We start from the raw sequence: 20,735 nt of genomic DNA, 5'->3' as shown, positions 1-20,735 counted from the left end.
TGCTGGTTGCCAGAAGTGATTCAACTGTCAGATCAGAATTAACTATTTATGCGCTCTATTGCCTCAACAAGTGAATGTAGGCCTATCAGGGCAGTCCCTGTGTAAAGTCCTATATTTGTTATGTAGGCCTAAACCTCAGGAATTAGCATATCTCTTGGGTCAGGTAGGATACTGTACTGCCAATGTTGTTCATAATGCAGTTGGGGAATTACATAACGACTTGGGATGCCGCCAGGTCGGGTGAACAGCCGGGAGTAAGACTACCTTCAAAGGGAATGTAACCCCTAACCCTTGCCAGGAACGAGGCATAGAGTGATGGGGTGTGTGGGGCTAAAGAGCATAGGTCACGGATCGGATCTCACTGCGTCAGGGCCCCGGCCCCGCGGACTTGTCTCGTTGGCCGAAAAGGCCATCAGTTATCAGGCGGGGATGAGTTATCTGTGCTCCTGTGGCGGTTGGGTGGGCTGCTGAAACATGCGCTGTAGGGGAGGGACCAGACAGGCTGTGTTCATTTGCCACCCTGCGGGGCTGATGCCCAAGGAATTTGGGGCATGGACGGTCAGGCGGGTGGGGTGCTCATGTTTCAGTGCCTGATAAAAAAATATGGAACAGGCAGGACGCCGGAACATAGATGTTGTTACCACATTCCCATGGCTATGCCTTTTATAGTTCTGTCATTACACATTGTGATCACAGACTCCAGCTGTTGCAGCTTTTGAAATGTTTTGATGTGTCGATTAGCCTTTAAGGGGGGGGGGGGGGGTCTGTGATAATCTGCCCTGTTCATTTTAGAATAGCCTATAGTAGCCCACAAAAAACACAGCCAATGACAGCCACAATTTATGACAGAGAGCTCTTGGCCTGCTATAACCAGCGTTCGCTAAGCGCCACAAAGTCCCACAGGCGCGTTCCCGAGTTCTTAGGAGCAGGCAAGCTATATCAGGCCAATGCAATAAGACAACCAACGCCACCAGCTTTAAGGTATCAACATGGCATGGCTACTGACAACCAATGAAACCAGAGAAGAGCTTTAGTGGCAGGTGTTCACAAGGCCCTATAGCAACCGTGGTGTTCTCACAGACCTGCTTTCAGTTTGTGATTTCACTCTCAGAAACTCTTGGGTTTCAGGACAGGGTGGTTAGTTTGTCAGCTTAGGTTTCATACATGTGCAGTGGGAAAGCTGCCTTTGTTGAGTAGATTTGCTCAGCAAATCCTAGTAATCCCTGTGGGTTCCTCTCCTCTCACTGACTGACCTCACCCAGGACGCTCTGGGTCACCTCTTATGACCTGCTCTTGACACATGCCTATGCCTAGCACCACAACACATAGCTGCATTATATAGATATCCAATCAATCACAAGCATAATACATCTTCACTTTAGTGCAATCAAGAGTGAGTGAAATGTGTGCTAAGAGTAGCTGTGGTATGAGAGAGAGAGAGACCAAAATAGGACCTCTAGTGCAGTTAAGCTTGTGTGTGTGTACACCTTTCTCTGTGTGTGCGTATTCCTTTGTGTGTGTGGTTAAGTTGTCTGTGTGTACCTCTGTGCGTGTTAGCACCTCATTGTGTGGTTAGGGAGTGTGTGTTCCTGGGGCTGCTCCAGTGAACTTTGGGCCTCTGTGTTAATTAATCCTGATGCTACAGGCAGCTCAGCTCAGAGTCCAGCCCCCCTTGACAGCTACAGAGCAGAGCCCAAGTCTCAGGCTCAGTTATGTCACTGACGATGCAGGGATGTAAATACACACACACACACACACACACACACACACACACACACACACACACACACACACACACACACACACACACACACACACACACACACACACACACACACACACACACACACACACACACACACACAGTGTTGTTTAATAAACACACGCATGAAGACTCACATATACATATAAATGTACATAAGGAAATCCTCCCAATCTTCCTGTTGTTACATGGGTACTGTGTAGAACATTCCAGAACACACAGACAGGCACAGACGCATCTGTTCATTATCTTTAACACACCTCACGCAAACTCACCCAGTCTCCCCTTTCAAGGATTAGTTTGTGTGTGTAGAGAATCATTATTTTATGATAAATGTAACTATAATTAATGATTTCATTTGTTCAAAGTAATTTATTACTGTGTTATTACATTATATTAGACTGTTATTACACTATATTAGACTGTTATTACAGTACATTAGACTTCCCCAGGCCCCAAGTAGCAACTGTCTGCCTTTTGTCTCTGTTTAGCAATGTTTTAGATTTGTCCCTGTCTACCACCAGCACCTTCATCCCTCCCCTCCCTTGTCTGTCCTTGACCTCAGAACCTGCCCACCTCCAACACTCCCCCCCTTGTCTGTCCTTGACCGCAGCCCTGCCCACCTCCAACACTCCCCTCCCTTGTCTGTCCTTGACCTCAGAACCTGCTCACCTCCAACACTCCCCCCCCTTGTCTGTCCTTGACCGCAGCCCTGCCCACCTCCAACACTCCCCTCCCTTGTCTGTCCTTGACCTCAGAACCTGCCCACCTCCAACACTCCCCTCCCTTGTCTGTCCTTGACCGCAGCCCTGCCCACCTCCAACACTCCCCTCCCTTGTCTGTCCTTGACCGCAGCCCTGTCCACCTCCAACACTCCCCTCCCTTGTCTGTCCTTGACCGCAGCCCTGCCCACCTCCAACACTCCCCCCCCTTGTCTGTCCTTGACCTCAGAACCTGCCCACCTCCAACACTCCCCTCCCTTGTCTGTCCTTGACCGCAGCCCTGCCCACCTCCAACACTCCCCTCCCTTGTCTGTCCTTGACCGCAGCCCTGCCCACCTCCAACCCCCATTTGGTCCGAGGCCGTATATATGAAACTGTCACCTTATAAACCAGCAGAGATAGATTGTGATGATCATCTGCATGATGAATGTGTTGATTCACCAGTCCGACAATGATTAGTGGTCTTATCAAGACGGAGGAGGAGGAGGACACTGGGGGAGAGCAGGATAGAGGGAGCGCGGGATAGAGGGAGGGAGATAAAGAAAGAAGTGGGCAAACAAATCCATTAAATCAAATCAAATTTTATTTGTTACATGCTCCGTAAACAACGGGTGTAGAATAACAGAATAACTCTTACTTATGGGACCTTCCCAACAATGCAGAGAGAAAAATAAGATAAATAGTAGAAAAATAATAATGCAAGGAATAAATACACAATGAGTAACGGTAACTTGGCTATATACACGGGGTAACCGTACTGAGTCGATGTGCAGGGTAGATATCCACACTGGACTTTAAAAACTGGAAACCACATATCCTGAGGCCACATCTATTGTAGCTGGGGATTTTAACAGGGTAGATATCCACACTGGACTTTAAAAACTGGAAACCACATATCCTGAGGCTGCATTTATTGTAACTGGGGATTTTCACAAAGCAAGTTTGAGGAAAACGCTACTGAAGTTCTATCAATACATTGACTGTAGTACTCGCGCTGGGAAAACACTCGGCCACTGCTATTCTCTCTTCCAGGATGCCATCAATGCCCTCCCCCGCCCTCCCTTCGGCAAATCAGATCACAACTCCATTTTGCTCCTCCCTTCCTATAGGCAGAAACTCAAACAGGAAGTACCCGTGCTAAGGTCTATTCAATGCTGGTCTGACCAATCGGAATCCGTGCTTCAAGATTGTTTTGATCACGCGGACTGGGATATTTTCCGGGTTGTCTCGGATAACAACATTGATGTATACACGGACACGGTGACTGAGTTCATCAGGAAGTGTATAGGGGATGTTGTTCCCACCGTGACTATTAAAACCTACCCAAACAAGAAACAGTGGATAGATGGCAGCATTCACACAAAACTGAAAGCATGAACCACCGCATTTAACCATGGCAAGGTGACTGGGAATATGGTTGAATGCAAAGATTGTAGTTATTCCCTCTGTAAGGCGATCAAACAGGCAAAATGTCAGTATAGAGACAAAGTGGAGTTGCAATTCAATGGCTCAGACACAAGAAAATCACGAATTACAAAAGGAACCCAGCCACTGAACTAAATGACTATCGCCCCGTAGCACTCACTTCTGCCACGATGAAGTGCTTTGAGAGGCTACTTAAGGATCATATCACCTCTACCTTACCTGGCACCCTAGAACCACTTCAATTTGCTTACCGCCCCAATAGATCCACAGACGATGTAATCGCCATTGCACTGCACACTGCACTGTCCCATCTGGACAAGAGGAATACCTATGTCAGAATGCTGTTCATTGACTATAGCTCAGCCTTCAACACCATAGTACCCTCCAAGCACATCATCAATCTCGGGGCCCTGGGTCTGACTGGGTCCTGGACTTCCTGACTGGCCGTCCCCAGGTGGTGAACGTAGGAAATAACACCTCCACTTCACTGATCCTCAATACAGGGGCCCCACAAGGGTGCCACCCAGCCCCCTCCTCTACTCCCTGTTCACCCATGACTGCGTGGCTATGCACGCCTCCAACTCAATCCTCAAGTTTGCAGATGATACAACAGTAGTAGTCTTGATTACCATCAATGACGAGACAGCCTACAGGGAGGAGGTGAGGGCCCTGGCGGAGTGGTGCTAGGAAAATAACCAATAATCAACAAAACGAAAGAGCTGATCGTGGACTTCAGGAAAAGGCAGGGGGATCACGCCCCTATCCACATTGATGGGACACCAGTGGAGAAGGTGGAAAGCTTCAAGTTCCTCAGCGTGACCATCACTGACGATCTGAAATGTTCCACCCACACAGACAGTGGGGTGAAGAAGGTGCAACAGCGCCTCTTCAACCTCAGGAGGCTGAAGAAATTTGTCTTGGCCCCTAATACTCTCACAAACTTTTGCAGATGCACAATTGACAGCATCCTGACGGGCTGTATCACAGCCTGGTATGGCAACTGCACCGCCCGCAACCGCAGGGCTCTCCAGAGGGTGGTGCGGTCTGCACAACGCATCATCGGGGGCACACTGCCTGCCCTCCAGGACACCTACAGCACCCAATGTCACAGGAAGGCCAAAAAGATCATCAATGACATCAACCACCCGAGCCACCGCCTGTTCACCCTGTTATCATCCAGAAGGCGATGTAAGTACAGGTGCATCAAAGCAGGGACAGAGAGACTAGAATTTTTTTTTTATCTCAAGGTCATCAGACTGTTAAATAGCCATCACTAGCCGCCCGGTTACTCATCCCTGCACCTTAGAGGCTGCTGCCCTGTGTACATGGACATGGAATCACTGGCCAGTAACCACCCGATTACTCATCCCTACACCTTAGAGGCTGCTGCCCTGTGTACATAGACTTGGAATCACTGGTCAGTAACACTAGTCACTTTAATAATGTTTACTTACTGCTTTACTCATCTCATATGTATATACTGTATTCTATTCTACTGTATTTTAGTCAATGCCACTCCGACATCGCTCATCCTAATATTTATATATTTCTTAATTCCATAATTGAACTTTTAGATTTGTGTGTATTGTTGTGAATTGGTAGATATTACTGCACTGTTGGAGCTAGAAACACAAGCATTTCACTACACCTGCATTGACATCTGCTAAATATGAGTGTGACCAATAACATTTGATTTGACTGTATAGGTAGGGTTAAAGTAACTAGGCAACAGGATAGATATAAACAGTAGCATCGGCATATGTGATGAGTCAAAAGAGTTAGTGCAAAAAGAGTCAATGCAGATAGTCCGGGACAGGTAGCTAGCTATTGGTTAACTATTTAACTAAATATTTAGAAGTCTTTGGCTTGGGGGTCAAAGCTGTTCAGGGTCATGTTGGTTTCCAGACTGGATTAGGCCTTTATTGGATATTTCCGTGAAGACAGGTTTGGAAGTATGTTATTGTGCTGAGAACACCGCTCTGCTGTCAGTGTGTGTGTACACATTTCAGTCTGGAGTCATAGAGACAGCCATTAACAATACATGTGTATTCTATAGAAAGGCATTGGAATTCAATGACACTGTGGTGATTTAGCAGTGTAACAGGTTGATAGCACATTGCCATGGCTTCTGTAAGAGCAGCCGCATAGAACCACCAACAAAATGGAGTCTAGTATAAGTGAAAGGAGATTGTAACCAGTGTAATTTTAACCAGCCACTAGTTTGAAACACAGAGAGTTTGATTGCTAGTGAGAAACCTAGATGTGGTGTCTGTCTGTGTGTGGGTCTTTGTGTGTGTGTGTGTGTCTGTGTGCGTGGGAGCATGCGTTACCACCCTGACGGTGGGAGCACGATCCAGGAGACTCCTTAAAGACTTGGCACTGTGCCAATCTGGATGAATTGACGTGAACGCAGTTAAAGGGGGGGAAGAGGGAGTCAATGAACAAGCTTTGCTCCAAATTGGTGTATTACAGCTGCCCTTTGGCAATGACTCCCAATAGAGGGGACTGTGGGTGTTTTGGGGGCAAGGGGGGGTTGGGGCGCTAGGTTATGGGAACCCATTGCTCCAGGGCTTCTTTCTCCTTCTCTCCTCTGATTAGTGCCACACTCTCTGAACAGTGAACCTGCAGCTATATCACAGTCCCACTGGGTTCACTTTCTATTTCACATGCCAATCAATGGAGCCCTTTAATTGGCTTCCCCAAGGACAAGCTGCATGTTGTCCATTTGACAGTTTACATCCATGTTAATGACTGTTGTTTCTGAAGCAGAGTAGGCCCATACCTTCACTGTGTTGTTGTGATGGTGTATGGCTGAAGAGTGGCGGGGACAATGACTTCACTGATGATGAGGCCATATTGACAGGTAAAGTAGGGGGAGGGCTTGGCAATTACAGAGCTGACCGTTTGATGCCCCTCTCTCTCCCTCTCCCTCCCCTCTCTCTCTTCTCTCCCTCCCCTCCCCTCTCTCTCTTCTCTCCCTCCCTCCCTCCCTCCCTCTCTCTCTCTCTCTCTCTCTCTCTCTCTCTCTTCTCTCTCTTTCTTCTCTCTTCTCTCCCCTCTCTCTCTCCTCTCTCTCACTCCCTTCTCTCTCTCTCCTCTCTCTCTCCTCTCTCTCTCTGCTCTCCCTCCCTCCTCTCTCTCTTCTTTCCATCTCTCTCTCTTCTCTCTCTCTCTCTCTCTCTCTCTCTCTCTCTCCTATTTATAGCTGGTTATAAAGTCCGCTCATCTTTTATATTAAACAGGACATGGGCAGTGCTGAAAATGAAGTGTTACTGGGCAGGAGCATGGAAGAGACCATGGCCAACCGTGAGGACAACCACAGGCTCTTCTAATGACCCTCAAATTACTACCTTCCCCTCTGAGCCTGCCACTGTGTGTGTGTGTGTGTGTGTTCGTGCGTGCGTGTGTGTGTGTGTACACTACTGGTCAAAAGTTTTAGAACACCTCATTCAAGTTGTTTTTTTTTAAGTAAAAAAAAACTATTTTCTATGTTGTAGAATAATAGTGAAGGCATCAAAACTATGAAATAACACATATGGAATCATGTAGTAACCTGTCCCGTAGTAACCATATAGCCCTTCGTACATCAGCTGATATCTCAAAGTGCTGTACAGAAACCCAGCCTAAAACCCCAAACAGCAAGCAATGCAGGTATAGAAGCACGGTGGCTAGGAAAAACTCCCTAGAAAGGCCAAAACCTAGGAAGAAACCTAGAGAGGAACCAGGCTATGTGGGGTCTACTCCACAGTCCTCCTCCTCTGTAATCTACTCCATGGTCCTCCCCCCCTGTAATCTACTCCACCCCACCCCCCCCCCCCCTCACGTTTTGTAACACATTTTGTACATAATGTTGTTCATACCGTTAAATGACTGTTTTGCTAATACAGGCTAGAATATGTTCCTGGATTCATCCAATGGAATTGAGGAGTATACCACATCAGTCACTGGCTTCATCAATAAGTGCGTCAATGACGTCGTCCCCACAGTGACCGTACGTACATTTCCCAGCCAGAAGCCATGGATTACAGGCAACATCTGCGCCAAGCTAAAGGCTAGAGCTTACGCTTCCAAGGTGCGGGACACTAATCTGGACGCTTATATGAAATCCCGCTATGCCCTCAGACGAACAATCAAAAAGGCAAAGCGTCAATACAAGACTAAGATTGTATTTTACGGACTACAAAGGGAAACCCAGTAGCGAGCTGCCTATTGACGCGAGCCTACCAGGCGAGCTAAATGCCTTTCATGCTTGCTTTGAGGCAAGCAACACTTAAGCATGCATGAGAACACCAGCGTTCCGGACGACTATGTGATCACACTCTCCGCAGCCAATGGGAGCAAGACCTTTAAACAGGTCAACATTCACAAGGCCGCAGGGCCAGACAGATTACCACGACATGTACTCAAAGCATGCGTGGACCAACTGGCAAGTGTCTTCACTGACATTTTCAACCTCTCCCTGGCCGAGTCTATAATACCTACATGTTTCAAACAGACTACCATAGTCCCTGTGTCCAAGATAGTGAAGGTAACCTGCCTAAATGATTACCGTCCCGTAACACTCACGTCGGTAGCCATGAAGTGCTTTGAAAGGCTGGTCATGGCTCACATCAACACCACCATGCCAGAAACCCTAGACCCACTCCAATTCGCATGCCGCACCAACAGAACACAGATGATGCAATCTCAATCGCACTCCCCACTGCCCTTTCCCACCTGGACAAAAGGAACACCTATGTGAGAATGCTGTTCATTGACTACAGCTCAACGTTCAACACCAGAGTGCCCTCAAAGCTCATCACTGAGCTAAGGACACTGGGAATAAACACCTCCCTCTGCAACTGGATTCTGGACTTCCTGACGGGCCGCCCCCAGGTGGTAAGTGTAGGCAACAACACATCTACCACACTGATCCTCAACACTGGGGCCCCTCAGGTTTGCGTGCTTTGTCCCCTCCTGTACTCCCTGTTCACCCACAACTGCATGGCCAAGCACAACTCCAACACCATCATTAAGTTTGCTGATGACACAACAGTGATAGGCCTGAACACCTACAATGATGAGACAGCCTATAGGGAGGAGGTCAGAGACCTGGCCGTGTGGTGCCAGGACAACAACCTCTCTCTCAATGTGAGCAAGACAAAGGACCTGACCGTGGACTATAGGAAAAGGAGAGCCGTACAGGCCCCCATTAACATCGACGGAACTGAAGTGGAGCGGGTCGAGATTTTCAAGTTCCTTGGTGTCCACATCACCAACAAACTATGATGGTCCAAACACACCGAGACAGATGTGAAGAGGGCACGACAACACCTTTTACCTGTCAGGAGACTGAAAAGATTTGTCATGGGTCTCCAGATCCTCAAAAAGTTCTACAGCTGCACCATCGACACAGTCCTGACCGGTTGCATTACCACCTGGTATGGCAACTGCTCGGCATCTGACCGGGAGGCGCTACAGAGGGTAGCGTGTACGGCCCAGTGCATCATTGGGGCCAAGCTTCCTGACATCCAGGACCTATATACTAGGCGCTATCAGAGGAAGGCCCAAAAAATTGTCAAAGACTCCAGTCACCCAAGTCATAGACTGTTCTCTCTGCTACCGCACAGCAAGCGGTACCGAAGCGCCAAGTCTAGGACCAAAAGGCTCCTTAACAGCTTCTACCCCCAAGCCATAAGACTGCTGAACAACTAAACTAACCAAACGGCCACCCTGACTACTGACATTGAATCCCAGGGGCTATTGGTACTGGTACCCCTTGTACTGTATATAGCCTCATTATTGTTATGTACATTTCTTGTGTTACCTATTTGTAACGGCATTTCTCCTCCTCTTCTGAGGAGGAGAAGTGATAAGGATCGGAGGACCAATGCGCAGCATGGTAAGTGTCCATAACGTTTATTTACAGACATAAACTGAACACTACAAAACAATAAACGTGAAACGAACGAAACCGAAACAGTACCGTGTGGCAACCAACACTCACACGGAAACAAACACCGACCAACCAGAAGTGAAACCCAGGCTACCTAAGTATGATTCTCAATCAGGGACAACGATTGACAGCTGCCTCTGATTGAGATCCATACTAGGCCGAACTCAAATCCCCAACATAGAAAAACACACATAGACTGCCCACCCCAACTCACACCCTGACCATACTAAATAAAGACAAAATAAAGGAAATAAAGGTCAGAACGTGACAGTACCCCCCCCCCCCCACCCCAAAGGTGCGGACTCCGGCAGCAAAACCTGAACCTATAGGGGAGGGTCTGGGTAGGCGTATGTCCGCGGTGGCAGCTCTGGTGCGGGACGTGGACCCCACTTCACCACAGTTTTTGTCCGCATCATTGTCCGCCTCCGTGGCCTCTTACGAGCAGCGACCCTCGCCGCCGACCTCGGGCTGGGGACCCTAGAAATGGGCAGCTCCTGGCTGGCTGGCGGCTCTTGCAGCTCCTGGCAGACTGGCAGCTCTGGCGGCTCTTGCAGCTCCTGGCAGACTGGCAGCTCTGGCGGCTCAGGACAGACTGGCGGCTCTGGCAACTCAGGACAGACGGGAGACTCTGGCGGCTCAGGACAGACGGGAGACTCTGGCGGCTCAGGACAGACGGGAGACTCCGGCGGCTCAGGACAGACAGGAGACTCTGGCGGCTCAGGACAGACGGGAGACTCTGGCGGCTCAGGACAGACGGGAGACTCTGGCAGCGCTGGAGAGGAGGAAGGCTCTAGCAGCGCTGGACAGGCGGGAACACCTGAGGGATGCCACCGGAGGGCTGGTGCGTGGAGGTGGCACTGGGTAGACCGGACCATGCAGGCGCACTGGAGCTCCGAGCCTGCCCAACCTTACCTGGTTGAATGCTCCCCGTAGCCAGGCCAGTGCGGTGAGGTGGAATAGGCCGCACTGGGCTGTGCTGGCGAACCGGGGACACCATGCGTAAGGCTGGTGCCATGTACGCCGGCCCGAGGAGACGCACTGGAGACCAGATGCGTAGAGCCGGCTTCATGGCACCTGGCTCGATGCACACTCTAGCTCGGCCAATACGAGGAGCTGGAATGTACCGCACCGGGCTATGCACATGCACCGGGGACACCGTGCGCTCCACCACATAACACGGTGCCTGCCCGGTCCCTCTCGCTCTCCGGTAAGCGCGGGAAGTTGGCGCAGGTCTCCTACCTGAACTTGGAAATAAAGGTCAGAACGTGACACTATTGCTATTTTTATTTGTATTACTATTGTTTATATAGTAAATATTTTATTAACTATATTTCTTGAACTGCATTGGCTTGTAAGTAAGCATTTCACGGTAAGGTTGTGTTCGGCGCATGTGACAAATAGAAACATGATTTGATTTGGGGTAGAATAAATAGTATGGATATAGAGGCTTAAAATCTAGGTGGAGGGTAACCCAATAGTGGCACTTATAGTTGGGCCCCAAATTCCCCTGTGGCACACACACACACACACACATATACACACAAACACACACTTATACACACACACACACACACACACACACACACACACACACACACACACACACACACACACACACACACACACACACACACACACACACACACACACACACACACGCTCTAGCAATCTCTTGCCCTTGAGTAAATTTAAGTTCATTTTAGAATCTGTCTTGCCACTTGACCCTCGGTTTTTAAACTTTAATTTGTTTTCGGAGCCTGTCTCTTCCAATTACGCCACTCCCCCTAGCCGCCATCACCCAGCCAAGGAAGGGAAAGGGGAGGGAGGGGGAGTTAAATTGTTTTTGATTAACAGTTAATTGACTACAATAAAGCTATCTTTCTGTGTCAGAGTATGTGAAAGAGAGAGAGAGAGAGAAAGAAAAAGGGGACATTTGACTTTAATGAATGAGACATGACTTTGTGCTGCCGTCATATCACAGAGAGAAAGAATATATTTTTGTTGTCGAAAAAATGGGTTTCTCTCTCTCACTCTCTCCCCTCCCACCCTTTTTGCTCTCTGATAGCAGCGTGTGTGTTGTCTGATGGGGGGGTATCTGTTCCCAAGTGCTGCCGTGACTCATGTGGGACACCCTCCTGCGTCCCTCCCCCATTCGCTCATCCATCCCAAGTGCAGGTTTTTCGAGATTGATTAAACCAGATTAAAATGAGATTATGCTAGATTAACAGTTTGGGCCCTTCCTGCGGGAAGCCATGGCCTGAGCTAAATGTGTGTGTGTGTATTTGAATCGTTAAATTTGAGTATTTTCAAACACTTGTGTACTTCCAAATATTCAACTACTTGTCTTTTCAAATAAAGTATGTATGATGACTTACTTTGAATGTATGTGAAAGTAATTGAGTGTTTCTCTGGTTTGGTGGTTGGGTGGGGGTCAGGGCCAGGGTTAGGGTCAGGGTTAGGGTCAGGGTTAACTACAGACTGACTGGGCCTGCTCTGTAGCCATTGTTTTACGGCTGGCCCAGGGTCTGCTATACACCAGGCTCTCACCACTAATCCCCTCTCTTTATGAAGTCACCACTATGTCCCAGGACATTGGGCTGGGCTGAGGGGCGGAGGTGGGGAGGCTCAGGGGATGAAGGAGGGCCATTGTGAAACCGTGCTCAGCCACTGAACACTAAGACAGAAAGAGGAGGCTTATGGCAATGGATTTAGTTCTATCAAAGATATGTGTAGCTGTGTGTGTGTGTGTGTGTGTGTGTGTGTGTGTGTGTGTGTGTGTGTGTGTGTGTGTGTGTGTGTGTGTGTGTGTGTGTGTGTGTGTGTGTGTGTGTGTGTGTGTGTGTGTGTGTGTGTGTGTGTGTGTGTGTGTGTGTGGAGTACGAAAGTAATGCAGTGGAAAGATAAAGCAAAGTCTTTATTTTGTTCTTCATGGGTAATTTGCAAGTGTTTAACATGTACTCTGCATGGGAAAATGCTTGGGGTTAGTTTAGTGTATTCCATGTATTGCGCTGTGGTTCAATGTAAACACAAAGAAAATGAGATCCAGACAAAAGCTGAAAGAATACCAATCAAGTTCCAGCACTCCTTCCCACATCACTTCTACTACCTTAGCGCACAGTATTATCAACCGGCAGAATCTTTCTTTCACTTTGCAGTATTGGCTCCAACCTCTGGCTACGGAGTCATGATTTTTCAAATTTTACCAAAACGTGTAGGCCAGTCCTTATTTCTGCACCCTTCAGCTGAGGAACAGGGTTGTCATGCTTAATCCTCTGGTTCCTTCGTCCCTCTCCGCTTCTCTTATCACTCAGTGTTTATGAGCCCTAAGTGCATCAGAGTTGGCCTCAATTCTAATTGAAGGCAGTCAATAATCGAAAAAAATGTATTTATTTTCAATGACTTCTCAATAAACTGAAAAGTAGAAGCTAATTAATAAAAATAAATGTACATTTCAGAATTCTAAATTCAAACCACTTCTTGAATTCAATTCAAATTGAGCCCGACCCTGGAGCACACCTCTGGGTTTTCACACCTGCCTGCTATGTGAGTGTCAGGTATGGTCATTTAAGTGATAATATCAGAGAAGCCGGTGTTTGAAGGATATATTTGCACGAGTGTTGTTAGGCCCGAGACAAAGTCGAGGGGTGGCAAACCGTTCCTATATATCCTCCAAACACCGGTTTCGAGGGCATTGTCACTTTTATATAACAGGTTACCAACATAAGCAAATAATGATTGACATATTTTAATTAAAAATGTTCTTTTGATTAATTTATTAATAATATTTCATCCTTCCACAAGATATAGTCCCGACACAAATCGAGGGTTACTACCCAAGCCGGCTGGTCGAACGTACTATCGGTTCGGTTGCCAGAGACACGATCCAGTTGCTCAGTCTTTTTGTTCTGTGTCTATGTACGCGACCCAGTCGTTCATTCTAAATGTTCCATTGCCATACTGGCTGGCAACATTCTTATCCCTTGCTTGCTAGCTAGCCACCTACGGCTAGCTTACAGTCACGTCAAAATGTACAGCCAGAATAAGTAGCTGCATTTGCAGTTTTCTAGTGACATTTATTCAGATACATCCATAACAATGAGTTAATGAGGCTCGAATTCACCTGGCATAGAAAATGTGCTCACTTGCCATGACACTGTTGTTCAGAGGATCTATCCAACAACACAACTAACACAATCATTTAAAACTGAAGCTGGAAAGACTGCCAACTAGCTGCACTTCGTTTCGTTTGACCTTTTTTCAATTGATATTTCTTTGTATATATCCATAAAAATGATGCCAGCCGATTGATGATTTCGACTGGCTGAGAAACGCTGCCTGCCAGTCTGTATAGTCCCAACTCCTGACACGTTCATTACTATGGGGCAGCTGGAGATCAAATTTGAATATTAAAACAATGTTGCAAATATCGGAGAGAAATGCAGCAAGGTTTATACAAATCTCTGCTGTTGAAAACTAAATGTTTGTCTAAAAGAAATGTGAGATAATGTCTAGATGCTTTTTATAGTGGAGATCAAGTTCATAACTTCCCTGTCTGGGCTGATGAGACAGTGGATTGCGCAGTCAGATGGAACAGAGTAAATAGGCATTTTAACGTCAATGATTTAGCCAGTGGTTCCATGTGGAATAGACAATGTCTGGAATGCGGTTTTAACCAATCAGCATTCAGGATTAGGCCCACCCGTTGTATAACAAGATATAATGCCTGGATAGAGAGGAGAGGAGAGATATGGGCAAGTAATATAGTGAGCCCTATGAGGCTGGTTGCCTGACTGTGTTTGCTGACATTGCACAAACCCAGGGAAAGGTTTTGGTTTTCCCTTTGACCTGGTAATTCAGAGATACAGTGGCAAGAAAAAGTATGTGAACCCTTTGGAATTACCTGGATTTCTGCACAAATTGGTCATAAAATTTGATTTGACTACGCTGTAGTCTGTATATTTTGCAACTTGCAAAAATTACAGATGGAGGCGCAACAACTTCCAACTTTGTTCGACATTTGAAGCTGCACAAAGAACAGTAAATCGTGGCTAATATAGCCGACAGCGATATAAACTTTGCTAGTATAGCATGTAGGCTAACATAATGTTAAATCAATGAGCCTCCACACAGTCAGCCAGTGCGGGAATGTGATCATTGCACTCAAGATTGAGACCAGGCAAGATTGTGCTACTGCCCCGCTCAATTCTTTTTTAGATGCTTACAGATTTGAACAATACCAGATGAACAAAAGTGTCACAAGTGAACCACAACAGTCTCTGTAGTGGTTCCATGGTTTGGCTTGGAAAGGTTTTTTCGCCTGGTCACATACAGCTGATGTGTTGTGCATTGAAGTCCACAAGCGAAGGGAAGAGGTGAGAGGTGGAGAGTGCATGGATGCGAGAAGGAATACAACGTGGCTACAATGAAAGTGAATTGTGTTTACACGTCATCAGGGGTGTATTCATTTAGCCGATTCTGTTGAAAAGCGTTTCTTAAACGGAAGCAAACATACCTCAATTTGTCCAATAGAAATTCTTGTTTGCAACTGTTGGACTAATGATTACACCCAAATCAGCTATTGTATATGCAAGAGTTTGCAAGGCGGTACTGTCGGTCACTTTAAATAATTATCTCGAACTGTGTGCACCTACGTTGTAAACTTTAATTCATATGCTAGGTTGTAGCAACATCATGATGGGTATAGGGAAAATTTGAGTATCATGTAGTAGCCTAAACCTATTGATGTTACATTAATAGATTTGATGAATTAGAGAGTGGTTCATTCTCTAATATTGAGGGAACGGTTGACCTAGGTCTGCAGTGTTCTAGGCCGGAGACCATGAATAGACTGTAATATTGTGAATAGTACAAGGTTTCTCAAATGCAGATTATAGTTGAGTTTTAATACTCTCTCTATACTTTTCTCTTTCTACTTCTCTCTCGCTCTACTTTTTCTTACATGCTCTGATGTTTTTCATCTGACACGGGTGGCTGGACAGGGAGAGAGGAAAGCTCTGTAGAGCGTGTGTGTATTGATGTGTGTGTGTGTGGTTCATTGCTTATGGGGGCATGAAATCGCTCCACAGCCCCAAGGCACATTGGGAGCTGCTCTACCCAGACACAGAGCCTTCCACTCTATCTAGCTGCTCTACCCAGACACAGAGCCTTCCACTCTATCTAGCTGCTCTACCCAGACACAGAGCCTTCCACTCTATCTGTTTTATGCACACACACACACACGCACACATGCACACACACACGCACACACACACGCATGCACACACACTGCATCTCTATCTTTCTCTCTCTCTCTTTCTCTCTCTTTCTCGCTCTCTCTTTCTCTCTCTCTGTCTCTCTCTCTCTCTCTCTCTTTCTCCCTCTCTCTCATGCCGCGTCTGTCTTCATAATTCTATGGGTTTATGTTATAGTCCAGTTGCAGTGGGACATTTGAGTGTGTACTCATTGTCATTTACTATCCCAGGACCACTATCCCTACAAGGAAGTAATTTGTCAATCAAACAGGCACTGCTGGAGAGGATCATTTTACTCTCTCCCTTCTCCCTTTTTTCTCTTCCTTTCTTTTGATGTGTGGAGGACCAGTTCTCTGTGAAATGGGGTGACACTCACTCCCCCTGTTCTCTCTCTTACTCCCCCGTTCTCTCTCTCGCTGTGATCTTATGAGCTGAGTGTCCAGACTCCAGGGAGACCAACATACATGTCCTCTCCTACAGAGCAAAGCAGAGCAGGGCAGGGGGGAGCAGCAGGGAGGGAGGACAGATCAGGGGAGAGAAGAGGAGAAGGACATATTGGGGGTAGGGAAAAAACAGAGTAGGGTCTACAGGAAGAACAGCAGACTGTGGTTAGGCCAGCTTGTCTACTGTACAAGTAATACCAATGCTTCTCTAGTGGACACAGATGGGACCATCTGTTGCTATCTATCGCTCTATCTATTTGCTACACTGGAACAAACTGTTTTCAAGTAGTGATGTTTTTTTTTGACCATGATACAAAAGCTTGCGTTAACATTTATATTTTAGTCATTTAGCAGAAGCTCTTATCCAGAAATGAGATTGCCACTGTGTTCGACAGGGCCTTCCCACAGAAAAAAATACTACAGTTTACTATAGAACACTATAGTACTTACTATAGAATTATGTAGTGAACTATAGTATGCTGTAGAACACTGTAGTTTCCCTCGATCATGTGTAGTACTTGATATATAATTTCTTAGTGTTTCTTAGAGCAGAAGCTCAGTCCGACCTACTTACAGGTTATAGAAAATGTGCTCTTTAATTATTTCTCCAGTAGGTTTCCTCAAGGAGAAAGCCTCCACTTCTATGTCAAAGATAATAAAACAAAAACACTTTAGTAAATACTACAGTAATATCCCCAAAAACACTCCATTAAATACAACAGTATACTACAGTCTGCAAAAACACTACAGTAAATACTACAGTATACAGTACTACAGTCTGCAAAAGCACTACAATAATTACTATAGTATATACTACTATTTTTTACTACATTATTTATACTATAGTAAGCTATAGTAAGCTATACATACTACAGTATACTACAGTAAATAGTCCGCAAAAACACTACAGTGAATAATACAGTATAGTATTCCTACCATAGTATACACTATAGTCTTTTTTATTGTGGGCCTCCTCACACAGAGATGAGATTTACCATAGTGTTCTTTAGGGCCCTCCAAACACAGAGACGAGGTGTTCTGTAGGGCCCTCCACACACAGAGACGAGGTGTTCTGTAGGGCCCTCCACACACAGAGACGAGGTGTTCTGTAGGGCCCTCCACACACAGAGACGAGGTGTTCTGTAGGGCCCTCCACACACAGAGACGAGGTGTTCTGTAGGGCCCTCCACACACAGAGACGAGGTGTTCTGTAGGGCCCTCCACACACAGAGACGAGGTGTTCTGTAGGGCCCTCCACACACAGAGACGAGGTGTTCTGTAGGGCCCTCCAAACACAGAGACTTGTCCATGACCGCGTCACTCGAACACTGCCGTCGACCGTGGTAGGCCCTCTCAGTCTCCAGAGTGGTCTTATAGCAGTCAGGTTTTGACAGGGCAACAAGGGGCACTCCACTCTCCACCCCGTGTCTCTGTCATAATAAAGTGACTGGGATCCCACAAGACCTGAGAGAGAGCTTATTGTTGCTGGGGTTTTTTCCAAGTAAACGGGTCAATATGGGTTGGGATCCATTTTCATATGAGCACTTCAGTTAAACTCTGCATAATTCATGGTCCCCCATCAAAAGATTTAGCCATCTACTAATAAGCCTGCAGAGAGAGCGAGGTAGAGGGAGAGAGGGATGGAGTGAGAGAAAGAGGGAAGGAGCGAAAGGAGAGAGAACCTTTGTAGCATGGGTGTCCTGAGGGAGTGGACTGTTGATTATCGTAGTGCGATGACATCACTGCACCTCTGAAAGGCTTTTAGTCTGATTAATGCACACTGTGTGTGTGTGTGTGTGTTTGTGTGTGTTTGTGCACGCTTGTGCACCGCACGTGTGGACCACTGTGTTTGTGTGTATGCGTGTGTGTGTATATCAGTGAGAGAGATCAGGTGTGTTTTGTGTGTGTTCATATGGGTAAGCGGGGGAGGGTGTGTGTGAATGTGTGTGTTTCTTGATGTACTCCAAATCCACCTCTTCCCTCTGCACTGCAGAGCCCTTTGTGTCTTCTCTCTCCTACCCACAATCCATCACTTTTACTGATAGCATATCTGTGTGGACGCTGGATGGGCGGCCGTCTCTTTATATATGGTTAGTGTGCCTCCCTCCCCCTTTTCCTCATTCCCTTCCCTTGCTTCTGTTTGTTTTTCTTTCCGTTTTCTTCTCCGACTTTTGTTCTTTTTTTCCCATCCTTTTCTTTGCAGCCGCTGCAGAAAGATGCATGGTTTTTCTTTGTAAATACAAAGAGGGAACAGACAGAATAGCGTGCCACAGCAGCCCCTTCCCTGCCTAGCCCGATGAAACCTCACCGATTCAACTAGCAGCATACTGGCTCCATCAACAAACTGTTGGTCCTGTCTGTCACTCTGTGTCATTGATGCTTCTATTTATTTATCTACAATCTCCTTCAGCTTCAATTACAGAATGTGTCTGCTTAAAGGGAGGTTGGGTTTAGTGGTATTATAGGATGTGTCTGCTTAAAGGGAGGTTGGGTTTAGTGGTATTATAGGATGCGTCTGCTTAAAGGGAGGTTGGGTTTAGTGGTATTATAGGATGCTTCTGCTTAAAGGGAGGTTGGGTTTAGTGGTATTATAGGATGTGTCTGCTTAAAGGGAGGTTGGGTTTAGTGGTATTACAGGATGCGTCTGCTTAAAGGGAGGTTGGGTTTAGTGGTATTATAGGATGTGTCTGCTTAAAGGGAGGTTGGGTTTAGTGGTATTATAGGATGCGTCTGCTTAAAGGGAGGTTGGGTTTAGTGGTATTATAGGATGCTTCTGCTTAAAGGGAGGTTGGGTTTAGTGGTATTATAGGATGCTTCTGCTTAAAGGGAGGTTGGGTTTAGTGGTATTACAGGATGCGTCTGCTTAAAGGGAGGTTGGGTTTAGTGTTATTATAGGATGCTTCTGCTTAAAGGGAGGTTGGGTTTAGTGGTATTATAGGATGCTTCTGCTTAAAGGGAGGTTGGGTTTAGTGGTATTATAGGATGCGTCTGCTTAAAGGGAGGTTGGGTTTAGTGGTATTACAGGATGTGTCTGCTTAAAGGGAGGTTGGGTTTAGTGGTATTATAGGATGCTTCTGCTTAAAGGGAGGTTGGGTTTAGTGGTATTACAGGATGCTTCTGCTTAAAGGGATGTTGGGTTTAGTGGTATTATAGGATGCGTCTGCTTAAAGGGAGGTTGGGTTTAGTGGTATTACAGGATGCTTCTGCTTAAAGGGAGGTTGGGTTTAGTGGTATTATAGGATGCTTCTGCTTAAAGGGAGGTTGGGTTTAGTGGTATTACAGGATGCTTCTGCTTAAAGGGAGGTTGGGTTTAGTGGTATTACAGGATGCGTCTGCTTAAAGGGAGGTTGGGTTTAGTGGTATTACAGGATGCGTCTGCTTAAAGGGAGGTTGGGTTTAGTGGTATTATAGGATGCGTCTGCTTAAAGGGAGGTTGGGTTTAGTGGTATTATAGGATGCGTCTGCTTAAAGGGAGGTTGGGTTTAGTGGTATTATAGGATGCGTCTGCTTAAAGGGAGGTTGGGTTTAGTGGTATTATAGGATGCGTCTGCTTAAAGGGAGGTTGGGTTTAGTGGTATTACAGGATGCGTCTGCTTAAAGGGAGGTTGGGTTTAGTGGTATTACAGGATGCTTCTGCTTAAAGGGAGGTTGGGTTTAGTGGTATTACAGGATGTCATACTTGGTGGAGAGTGTGTAAGGAATGAGGGAGATGGTGAGAGAGAGGTTTTGAAGTGATGTTATTGGGTGATAGTGCCACCACTGACACCTCTGATGGGCCCCAGTGTGACATTTTAGTTCCCTCCATAGCAGTCGGTCTGTGGTGGTTTCACAACATTCAGGTGTGTGTGTGTGGCTACTGGGTAGAGTGTGCCATGCCAGCGGGCTGTTTGATGAATGCTCTGATCTGACTGATCTGTGTACAGTATGTCTGTCTGAAGCTCTCTCTCTATAAAAATACTATACTATGGTATAAGTACTACAGTATTCACTGTTGTGTTTTTGCAGACTTTACTGTAGTATTCACTGTAGTGTTTTTGCTGTTAAATGTAGTAGAATAAATTGTATATACTACAGTAATTCATGTAGTGTTTTTGCAGATTGTAGTATACTGTAGTATTTACTGTAGTTCAAAGTATCATCTTTGAGGAAAACTATTGGAGAAATACTAAAAGAGCAGATTTTCCATAACCTGTAGGT

General features: G+C 46.3%; 1 protein-coding gene and 1 non-coding gene across 2 annotated transcripts in view; both read left to right on the top strand.

The window, feature by feature from the left end:
- The window catches only part of LOC139407278 (forkhead box O3b), a 76,228-nt gene that overhangs the window by 1,982 nt on the left and 53,511 nt on the right, over positions 1–20,735 (top strand). The window lies entirely within an intron of this gene.
- LOC139408138 (U7 small nuclear RNA) lies at positions 17,119–17,175 on the top strand. Its single transcript, XR_011634194.1, has one exon. It is a non-coding gene; the product is annotated as a U7 small nuclear RNA (small nuclear RNA).

This window comes from Oncorhynchus clarkii, chromosome 4 (assembly GCF_045791955.1).
Source record: "Oncorhynchus clarkii lewisi isolate Uvic-CL-2024 chromosome 4, UVic_Ocla_1.0, whole genome shotgun sequence".
NCBI classification, from domain to species: domain Eukaryota; kingdom Metazoa; phylum Chordata; class Actinopteri; order Salmoniformes; family Salmonidae; genus Oncorhynchus; species Oncorhynchus clarkii.
The sequence above is the reverse complement of the archived record's forward strand: the minus strand, read 5'-3'. Positions and strand labels throughout refer to the sequence as shown.